A 12,509-nucleotide genomic window follows, 5' to 3' on the forward strand; every position below is an offset into this window, starting at 1 on the left:
TACCTTAGTGCCTTTATGCATAGTCTGGAGGATTTTCTAAGCAGTGTGAGCAACCTCAACAGTAGGGATTCTCTTAAATTCCTCCATAGAAATAGCGTTAAAGATGACATTCATAGCTTTGCTATTAAACCCAGTTGCTTCTTTTTGAGAAGTTTGCCACTCACTCACTAGAGTAGTGGGCTTCTCCCATTCGTATTCAATGGAGTTCCAGACTCTCTCATCAATAGATTTCAGGAATGCTTTCATCCTTACTTTCCAATAAGCATAATTATTCCCATCGAAGTGAGGAGGAATAACCAGAGAGTGTCTGTATTCCATGACAACAGGAGTCAAGGATTAGCTCAGAGATCAAAAGATCTACAACAAGAGAGCTACCCGCTCTGATACCACTTGAACGGGTTTTAGGCCCCTTAACCCAACCAGATTAACCTAGTTAATTAGCTAAGTGATTAACTTAGTTAAATTATGCAAATCTAGGTTATCATAATCAAACAATCATATCAAGTATAAAGCAGTAAAAAAGTAAATAATACAATGATATGATGACTTAGGAAACCACACGATAAAAACCTGGGAAGGATTTAACCTAGCTATTCTTAAGGTAAACTTGAATCCACTATCTTGAAAGAATCGAAGTTCATACAATAAGAGTTACAAACCCCCACGCTCGACTTCTTATTGCTACCCACTAGTAGAACTTACTGACACGACCACGTGCAAGCTTTGAGACCACGGACTCCTTCTTTCTTAGATTCTCCAACAAGTACAAGCACTCACACTTGCTTTCTTTAACCTTCAATGACAGCAACTGAATTGATCATCAAGGTATAGATAACATCTCCTCCTTGAAAACCCTAAACTTTGTGTAAAGGAAAGCTCCTCTAGATCTCACAAGAGATTTACACAAAATAGCGATATAAGCAACCTCTAAAACATGGCTAGGGTTTGCCTTATATACCTAGTGCAAAAACATAAAACCCTAAACGATTTAAGAGTTAGGGCTAAGTTGGAATTCTACAGAAAAAACGTATTTGACCCGATTTTTGATTGATCAAGCCTAAGTTTCGATCGATCAAACCAGGCCGACTAGCATTATTAATTCCTGCATCATCTTGTTCCAACTTTACATAAATAATACAACTTTGAGCAAGTCTAAACAAGACTAAAAAACCTGTTTTGATCATGGTTTGCTAACATTACATATAAGAGTTCTAAATACATTAAATCCTAAGTCTTTAGAACCTAACACCAATTATAATGGGTAAACCCCAACCCACCCAATTACCTAATTATCAAAATTACCAATATGCCCGTAAATACAATAACATCTCAGTGACAGGAAAATAGAGGAATAAGATAAGAAAAAAATAAGTGATCATCTCTGGTTGCTTCCATCTCAACTCAGCTGAGCTAAGAAAAAATCAACCATTGAAGCCCACCGTTTGGTTGCCGAGAAAAGAAAAAGAAAACAAAAATAAAAGAAGACAAAACCTCAATTCCTTAAACTTTCTCGGCAACCAAACAGAGGACAACGATGGCTAGTAATTACAAACAAACACAGAGAGCATAGTACCGATAATGGAACACCATATCTTCAAAAACAAGTTGGACAGGAGAGAATGCACAATTTGTTTGGCAAAAAAAAAAAAAAGTATTCCAAATTTTAATTTCTATATTTCCTCAAAATCAGAAACAAGGTAATCCAAGAAAATTCAAAGAAGAAATTTGAATGGTGAAAAAAGATAAGCTTTCTTTTCCAACTACGCTTTCATTTTCTCAGCCACCAACGGTGATGAAAAGAGAAAAATCATCGAAGAGACATTTCAACAGACACATGAGCTTCAGTGTAGTAAAACTTAGGGAAAATGAAAACGAGAACAAAAATAAAACGAAACGATAACATAAAGCCAGAAAGATAAGCTTTCTTTCTCGGACTCCACTTTCCTCTTTGTCTTTTTTTTTCTCGGGAACCAAACAGAAAACTAAGGGAAGAGAAAAGATTACCGGAGCGTCGAAAGAGAGGCAGCATTCTTGCTTGTAGATGTGATTGGTGGGCCCTAACTAACAGTGCAAAGTGGTGAATAGAAAAAAAGAAAAGAGATCACTGGGTCTCCGACTAAAACGTGATTGGAGGGCAAGAAAATGAGGGAAAATGAGTGAAACACTAAAATGTCTAAGAGCTGGTTTTTTATTTTTTTATTAAATAGGAAAGGCTAGGTTGAATTTGGATATATTGTTTTTGGGTTAAATGGGGTTCAATGGGTTTTTAGTTAAAACCCAATAATCATTGGGTCTAATTGGGTTGATGCCCATTTAACCCAATTAATAATTGGGTGAGTTTGGGTTCAATTAGAGTGGGTGGGTTTGGATGGGCAAATGGGTTTGGGCTTATTTTGTCACCCCTATTTTTAATGTATGCCTTTGAATAAAACAAATTTTTACTATTTTAGTTTTTCTTTCTTTCTTTTTAAATTTCTCTCACAACTAAAGTGAATTGAACAGTGCAAAATGCACTGACCTCAATTTGTCAAGCTCTTCATAATTAAGAATAAAATAATAAAATAATACAAATGTGTTTTAGGCCAATAAGAATATTATAAAAATATAATAATATTTTCTTGTGTTCATAATTTTTTTTTTTGGAATTATTATGAGATTTATATTTAACTTATGCCTCTTAATATTTCAATTTTCAAATACTCCCACCCCAATTATAAAAAGGAGAATAGTTTCTTAGTAATTTAGAACTCATTTGGTAATATCGTTCTAGTAACGTTGCTTGTATTTTTTGAAAATACGTACAAGTAAAAAAATATATAAAAATATTTACAATATTATTTAAAAACTTAAAACATGTATTTAAATAAATATATCAAACGAGCCCTTAACCTAGATATGTTAACTCAAAACATGAAAGTCAGACCACACGCTAAGCGGATATGGTCCATTCGAAGATTGGGTAGCAAGCAACAAGTCATTATATATTACCGTTATTAAAAACGTGAGTGTTGGACCTTGGAACGTTGACAGATCCAATTTTAACTCTACATATAATCAAAAGGACAAAAAAGGACTTTTAAAGATAATTTTTTTTAATACATACTTTTCTAGATAATTAAAAAAAGGAAAAGAAAAAAGAAAAAAGTGATTAAACAAATATGAGAATTTCTAGCAAATGACGTATTCTGCCTCCAAAAAGATAAATTTCTAGACTTTGCATGTATTCTTTATTTACAAAGAGACCCTAAAGTTCACCCCTTTCTCTCTCTCTCTCTCTCTCTCTCTCTCTCTCTCTATATGTATATATATATAATTTTCAAATTTATGGTGTCAACTATCAAGAGACTTTAATAATTAAGCCAACTAAAACCAGTTTCATTCATTTTTTTAAGTTTGTTTCCTTTCGTAGATTACATTCTACATTTTTTTTTTTTCTTAAGACAAGGTTTAGTTACAAAATTTATTATAATCTTAGGCTACAACTTTACTTAATATCTTTTTATTAGAAGTGAATTTTGATAAATTCACCATTGGATTATATCTTCTTATAATATCCTTTATACTTGCAAAATTTCTAGAAAATTAAAGATTAATAGTTATGTCATCAATAAATTTTTTAAATTGCAAGTTTTTGTAGTTTAATATTTTATATAAAATATAAGCTTATAAATCATATAGTAAATAGTATCCAATTGGCACAAAATTTACCCTATGTCTTAAGAGCATAATGAACATGCCGCCATTCAACGGTTGGAATTTCAAAATATATAATAATATTTATTGATGGTGATTCATAACAAATAGTCTTCGTCCATAAGGGTCGTCCAAGACCAATGACGTCCAAGACATTCTTTAGAAAGGAGAAATAAGAAAAATACACCACAATACATTAAATAAGGATGTCCAAGGATGTTACTAGTCATCCAAAGAGATTATGGTTGTCCACACTATAAGAAGGTGTGAACAATTAATAAACACTTAGTAAAATTCTAAGTGTTTTCCACTAATCACAAATGGTTAGACCACAATCCTCTACCTCAGAATGTGGGGTGAATTCTCGAAATTCGCTCCACTCTCCTTCCTAATTCCACATATTTCACATGATGTTAGTGACACCTAACAAGTAGACTCACTCCAAACTTTCTATAAAAAGGACGCAATCTCACCGGATCAAGGTATGTTCTACCATTCATCCACACACCATATTTAAGTCCTTTAGAGAAATCTGACTTAATCGTCGAAAGGTCCTTGGCTAGCTCACCCCGGTCACCTTCGATAGTCTCTTTCTTTCTTTTCAGGTCATCCAACCGCCATTGAAGCCCGAAACATTCAACTTACTGATTTTCACACATCATCATTCATTTTATGAGAGGTGCTATATCCACAATATTTTCACAACAAATGATAGGTGATTAGTTATTATTAGTTTTAATTTGAACCTACTATTTAAATTACTTTTCTACCTTACCAATAACAACCTGTAACAACCTGTTACATATAATTTATTATGAAAATGTTATGAAAAATGTTATGGACATAATATTTCTCTTTTTTTATTAAGTAATTTAAAAAACTATAGGATAAAACTATAGCCCACATTTTTAATCCAAACTTAACCTATAGACTTCAGGTTGTAGCCTTAGACTACAACAATTTTTTTAGCTAAACTTTATTCTTTTTTTTTCTCTTTTTTTATTGATCTATCTTAAGGCATAACTGTCACATTTTATTATGAAGCTAGAAAGAAAATCTTTCATGTTTTGTCAATATATTTCAAGGAAAAAAATCGTTAAAAAATGAATCTGGGAAAAAAGTTTATACAGAAGCTGTTTGAGTGAACTAAAAGAAAATCATTGTTATCTTCAAAATTTTGATAGAATTGTTAGCTTCTTTGTGAAAATTTTTTAATGGACATTTAATTTACTTTAATTTACTTATTAATTTTTTATTATTATTTTAATTTTCAATATTAATTCTTAAATTATTAAATTCGTCAGCTTATTAATTTTGGGGATAAATAAAATTTTAAAATGGGATCACAATAGACCTAAAGTTCACCTCTCTCTCTCTCTCTCTCTCTCTCTCTCTCTCTCTCTCTATATATATATATATATATATAATTTTCAAATTTATGGTGTCAACTATCAAGAGACTTTAATAATTAAGCCAACTAAAACCAATTTCATTCATTTTTTTAAGTTTGTTTCCTTTCGTAGATTACATTCTACATTTTTTTTTTCTTAAGACAAGGTTTAGTTACAAAATTTATTATAATCTTAGGCTACAACCTTACTTAATATCTTTTTATTAGAAGTGAAGTTTGATAAATTCACCATTGGATTATATCTTCTTATAATATCCTTTATACTTGCAAAATTTCTAGAAAATTAAAGATTAATAGTTATGTCATCAATAAATTTTTTAAATTGCAAGTTTTTGTAGTTTAATATTTTATATAAAATATAAGCTTATAAATCATATAGTAAATAGTATCCAATTGGCACAAAATTTACCCTATGTATTAAGAGCATAATGAACATGCCGCCATTCAACGGTTGGAATTTCAAAATATATAATAATATTTATTGATGGTGATTCATAACAAATAGTCTTCGTCCATAAGGGTCATCCAAGACCAATGACGTCCAAGACATTCTTTAGAAAGGAGAAATAAGAAAAATACACCACAATACATGAAATAAGGATGTCCAAGGATGTTACTAGTCATCCAAAGAGATTATGGTTGTCCACACTATAAGAAGGTGTGAACAATTAATAAACAATTAGTAAAATTCTAAGTGTTTTCCACTAATCACAAATGGTTAGACCACAATCCTCTACCTCAGAATGTGGGGTGAATTCTCGAAATTCGCTCCACTCTCCTTCCTAAATCCACATATTTCACATGATGTTAGTGACACCTAACAAGTAGACTCACTCCAAACTTTCTATAAAAAGGACGCAATCTCACCGGATCAAGGTATGTTCTACCATTCATCCACACACCATATTTAAGTCCTATAGAGAAATCTGACTTAATCGTCGAAAGGTCCTTGGCTAGCTCACCCCGGTCACCTTCGATAGTCTCTTTCTTTCTTTTCAGGTCATCCAACCGCCATTGAAGCCCGAAACATTCAACTTACTGATTTTCACACATCATCATTCATTTTATGAGAGGTGCTATATCCACAACATTTTCACAACAAATGATAGGTGATTAGTTATTATTAGTTCTAATTTGAACCTACTATTTAAATTACTTTTCTACCTTACCAATAACAACCTGTAACAACCTGTTACATATAATTTATTATGAAAATGTTATGAAAAATGTTATGGACATAATATTTCTCTTTTTTTATTAAGTAATTTAAAAAACTATAGGATAAAACTATAGCCCACATTTTTAATCCAAACTTAACCTATAGACTTCAGGTTATAGCCTTAGACTACAACAATTTTTTTAGCTAAACTTTATTCTTTTTTTTTCTCTTTTTTTATTGATCTATCTTAAGGCATAACTGTCACATTTTATTATGAAGCTAGAAAGAAAATCTTTCATGTTTTGTCAATATATTTCAAGGAAAAAAATCGTTAAAAAATGAATCTGGGAAAAAAGTTTATACAGAAGCTGTTTGAGTGAACTAAAAGAAAATCATTGTTATCTTCAAAATTTGATAGAATTGTTAGCTTCTTTGTGAAAATTTTTTAATGGACATTTAATTTACTTTAATTTACTTATTAATTTTTTATTATTATTTTAATTTTCAATATTAATTCTTAAATTATTAAATTCGCCAGCTTATTAATTTTGGGGATAAATAAAATTTTAAAATGGGATCACAATAGGTAGTCCTAAGTTTGAGATTTAACGTTGCTCTATTTCCTATTTTAAAAATTAAAAATCTCATGTGTGAGATCTCATTTATTAAAGGAATGTTTTACCATACAAGTGAATACGAGTATTAAAATAATTATTAAATAATTAAATTCTTTCATTCCCAGGTGTCCTATTGAGTGTAGGAATAATAGCCCGCACTGAAATAGTAGAAAAGGTTTTATCCACTATTTTAAAAAATCAGACCAAACAGGTTGGCTCAACCAATTGAATCAAGAACTGAACTTGGCATTTGTTTGGTAAAAACCACAAAAAATTAGGTACCGGTCATTTTTTCAATTCTTTAATCATTTCGGTTTTTAAACCTATGGTTTTATCCCATTAAAAACATAAAATTTTCTTTAATCGCATTCCTGTAAATTGAAATGCTAAGTTTGTGTTAAGGAATAGGTTAAATTGACATAGGATAATACTTTTTGTACAAAATTTGACCTTGTGTTTGGATTAAAAATTTGACAATTACTACGAAATTCATAAATGGTGGGATTTACATCCCTCTCCATTTAAAATGCCAACCATAAACACTAAATCTCAAGTTTAAAAATCAAATAATTAAAAATGTTTTACAAATGTAAATTTGTTTTTGGTTTTGTTAAACCATACCAAATAATATGTCTTTTATTGAGTTTTGATGTGTCTTAAAGTTATAATTAAAAACCAAGTTGAAGGTGCAAAGTTTACTCAAGAAAAGCTCAAGAGCATTTTCAGCATGTAACTTGTTAGATTTAGACCCCTGGAAAACACAGTTTGTTTAACCTAATTTAACAGCCAAGTTATTACTTAGGTCAATTAAGCAAATCTAGGTTAAACAATAATAAATAATATCATGCACAACGGAAAAGTAAAGAATATAGCGATATGATAACCTAGGAAAACCAATGAAACAGTCTAGGTTCAAAGTAAAAAACCTGAGGAGGATTTAACCTAAACAATCTACAAGGAAACAATTCACTAATAGAATGAAAGTTTTTACAATAAACTTAACCCTAAATCTAATACTACCTCATGTAGTACTTACTCACTTGCCTATAAACTTTTTCCATCACCAACACATCATTCATAAAATTCTCATGCACCATTCATGAGAATCATCTGTCAACCCCTCACGCTAGTCCATGAAAATTGGCCTGCACATCCACTAAGACTCACTTAACATGAAAAGAAGGCTAAGGCTGATTAGGAAGATGAAATCTTGCTTTCACCATAGTATCATAGTCAAATTGTTCAAGGGAAATAAATGATCAATATGAATCATCCAAATTAAATGGATCTTGATCATTTACATAATTCGTTTAATGTTCCATTGACATCACTTCCGGCTTCCCTGTATACCTTGACATAGACATCTTGCATCTGTTATAGTAAAAATTACAAGAAAAATATAATTCCAAAAGAAGATATTATAAAATAAGAATATATTACATTCAAGTATTCAACCACACAATACTAGTGTAAAACGAAATTTGATCATCTTTCTTGGTAGTATCGACAATTCACTAATAGATAGAATGCATAAACAAGAGACAAAACAATTATAATATAATATAAAGTTCAACTCCTTCGTAAGATAAATTTCAGGTTCGAAATGCCCTAATTAACATATCTTTTAAAACCCACATACATAACAATATATTTTCAGGTACTACATTATACCCGAATGCTATTATTACGAAAATCAAAACACACTTTAAACAAAGTGACAGATGAAAATTTTCATAAAGAAAGTCTAAATCTTGGATCAATCTCGTTCTCCCTCCAATTTTATCTGAAAGCATAACACATTAAAAATGTAAAACACAAGTTAGAAAATAAATTAGATATAAAAGAACATAGAGAGACATGTTTATAGTATACCAAGCTGCTGGTCAACTGTTTAAAAATGATGTTAATGAATAAAAAGAAAATAATAAAATTTAAAAATATATTATGTTTGTAAAACCATTAAGTATATATGCCAGTTGAATATCCGTAGTCCTCAAGTAATTATTTGCGCCACAAAATATTCCACATTACCATATAACTAATGAAACCACCATATACTGAAGAAATAAATTATAGTCATTTATAAGGTCATATATTCAAACTAACTTGATCGAAGAAGATCGCCTACTACAATTAGAATATGGGGGATTTATATCATTCCTCAAATGCACGTCAAATTCAAAATTTGTAATGATGAAGTAACAAATTATTTTCCAGAAGACAACATACAACAACTATGGAGGAAATTTTAATAGGCTTGTCACTATAGGTTTTATTGCAAATACATTCACGTTTTTTTTTTTTTTTCCCATAGTTTTACAAGAACTTATTATTAAAAAAAAAAATTTAAATACACCGGCCATCATGAGAATAATTCAAAAATCTCAAGGAAAAATATTTTACATACAAAGCATCCCAAAATATGCACTCTCAATTCCAAGAGTCCCATTATGTCAATTTAGAAAATTTTAAAGGTAAAATTTATTAAGAGCTAAGTTTTCTTCCCAATAAGATGTAAGTCAAGCTTTTTAATTACCTCATGAAGTTTATAACCATTATAATTTCCATAATTTTTTCCAATATCCTATATAGATTTATGAAAATGAGAAAATACTTTCTTATAAAAATACATTTTAAGAATAATATAATTAATTTATTTTCGTGGAAAGAGAATTATGAAACTAGTGGCATTTTTTAAGTACACCGGGATTATGCTATTTACCTACTTATTTGTCTAACTCCATGGAAGGTGTGAAATCCTTTCTCACACTCTAATCCATGCGGCTAAAGGTGTAAACTTAGGACCATATCTGGAATGGGTTTGATCTAAGTGACTTAGATCAACAAAAAGGTGTTGGTTGTGCCATTGTCAATAATACATTTTCATGCTTGTTTGTATTCTGAGAGAGAGAGAGAGAGAGAGAGAGAGAGAGAGTTTAGAAACTACTGACAAAATCAAATACTGAAGCTAGCTATTGGATTACGTATATCTCAGTGTTGTTTTATATGCCTTTCATGTTGTTTAATAAAATTTTATTAAAAAACCAACAAGATAAAACATGCGTTGCTTCACTTCTTTCGATTCTTTTGATAGCCTTATTCTTTCATTTTTATCTCGGATTATATTATGAGGATCCATTGAACCCAAAATTTTTGAGTTTAAGATTTTGTTTTTGTTCCTCTTTTTAGTGAGAGACTTATAAAAGTTTGTAAAACATACATTCATTAATTTGTACACCTTTTCAAACATTGGGTCTTGTTTATCTATCTCAAAAAGACATTTGTTAAAACCATCAAAGACACAAAAATTTCTTTGAAAGGTCCACTTTTAGAGGTGTTTTCATACATTCCTCAATCTTTTTGTCAAAGCAAATAGAAAATGAGTGTTGCACATTTTTGGGTTCTAAAGGACGTGGAGGGATTTGATTTGAAGAGGTAAAGGTCATGTCGTTCGCTTGTACTTCAATGAGAGTAAAGATAACCAAATTCAACACTATCATTGATGATGTGCTGAAATCGTTAGTGAGTTGTAGGCTCCAAATCACTCCAAAGGGTACTTGTGGAGTAAGAGCAAACGGACCAAACAAAAGGCATCAGTGTGGTACTGGCCAAGAACCTTCCAAATGTCAAGTTAGTGAATGAGAAATCTCTAAGAACTCTATAGTAAGAGAGCTAGGGAATTTCTGCGTACCTGAGAACAGTGGGGGTCTGGTACTTATATAGTGGTGAGTGGTGAATCGAAATCCCTCCAAAGTAGGGATCTTTCCTTGCTGGGAGGGTCTAGCACCTAGGGTTTCTGAGATTTTAGGATACCTTTCGATATAAGAGCGGTATGGGTGAGCAATGAGTTATGTCTTATGTGTTGCACAAGATGTTTCCATGTATAGGTATTCGTGGGAGCCAAGCCAAGCCACGCTAGACCCGTCGACCTCTCCACCCCATCGGCCTCTTCACCCCATCCAAGGATCCCCTGTTAGCTCACAGAAGTGCCCGTCGGGTTGTCATTGCGGGGTTGTCGTTTGTGTTATCATCGCCTTAAGTCTTCCATTTGAGTCCGTGAAACTGATGGGCCCGTGGGTGCTATCAACTCCTTTTCATGACGTTCTCAGAAGTATTGAATCTATCTAAAATACCCCTATCAATAACCATTAGTTTTCTCATAAATTTCATAGTCATGGATCTTCAACCACCTCTTAAATTTTATTGTTTTGAAGTTAAATTCATAACAATAATTAAGACTTTAAATCTTGTGGTATATACAATTGAATATGATTATAAAATCTTGTGGCATATACACTTACTAACTAATAGTTTGGATATATCCAAATTATTGGCAAAAATGGGCTTTTGCCCATTTCGCTCAAAAGATGTAGCAAAATACCCCTATTTTGAAACTCGATTTTCTAAAAATTGAGTTTTACATTGAAACTTGATTTTTAGAAAATCAAGTTATAGGCAATCAAACTTTAAAAAAAAAAAAAAAAAAAAAAAAAAAAAAAATTTTATGGAACTCGAGTTCCATCTAAATTTTTTTCCANAAAAAAAAAAAAGTTTGCCTATTTTATTGGCTTCCAATTTTGTTTTTTGTTTTTTTGTTTTTTGAGAAATATTATTGGCTTTCAATTGAATGTCAAATCACAATTTGCAAACACTATTTTATGTCCATTGAGAGAAATGTTTTAGGGGACAAAATGGGCACAGAGAATAACGATTAGATATCGGGACTTTCGGTGAGAAACCCTTCATATATTCATGTAGATACCATTATTTGGACTCTTATTAATTTCGATGGCTTTTGCTTTAGAGTTATTCACAGCTCACATAGTAACTATTCCAAAAGTTCATGACCAAGAGACGTTATTTTAATTAAAAAAAAAGTCAGCTATAATCTCTCTCTCTCTCTCTCTCTCTCTCTCTCTCTCTCTCTCTAAGTCACCAATAATAGCTATCTATTTAATTTTGGCTCAAATCAATTATTTTTAGCTTTCCAATTAGTCACTATTTTTTTTTTCTCAAAAAAAAAAAAAAAGTTTAGCTTTTCATTATTATTAAAATTCTAAATTGCAAATATTTATATTATTACCAGAGGTATTACAAATGATATAATAGTTTGGGGCCAAAATGGGCATTTGCCCCTTTTGCCCAAAAAATGTAGTAAAATGCCACTATTCTAAAACTATCTAACAAAATGCCCATATTTTGAAACTCGATTTTTATGTAAAACTAGATTTGATAAAAATTGAGTTATTTGGTAAAAATTCACATGGAACTCGAGTTCCATAAATTTTTTATTTTTAAGTTTGATTGCCTATAACTCGATTTTCTAAAAATTAAGTTTCAATGTAAAACTCAATTTTTATAAAATCGAGTTTCAAAATAAGGGTATTTTGCCACTATTCTGAAACTATCTAGCAAAATGTCCATACTTTGAAACTCGATTATTATGTAAAACTAGATTTGATGAAAATTGAGTTATTTGGAAAAAATTTAGATGGACTCGAGATTTATTGTAATTATTTTGATTATATATCATAACTTTTTTAATAAAATAAAATCTACAAATTACACACCAATTAATGTATTTTTGTCATGTTGCTCACTAATTATTGATATATCTTTAATTTATTTA

This window comes from Quercus suber, unplaced genomic scaffold, assembly GCF_002906115.3.
Source record: "Quercus suber isolate HL8 unplaced genomic scaffold, Cork oak 2.0 scaffold_704, whole genome shotgun sequence".
Taxonomy (NCBI): domain Eukaryota; kingdom Viridiplantae; phylum Streptophyta; class Magnoliopsida; order Fagales; family Fagaceae; genus Quercus; species Quercus suber.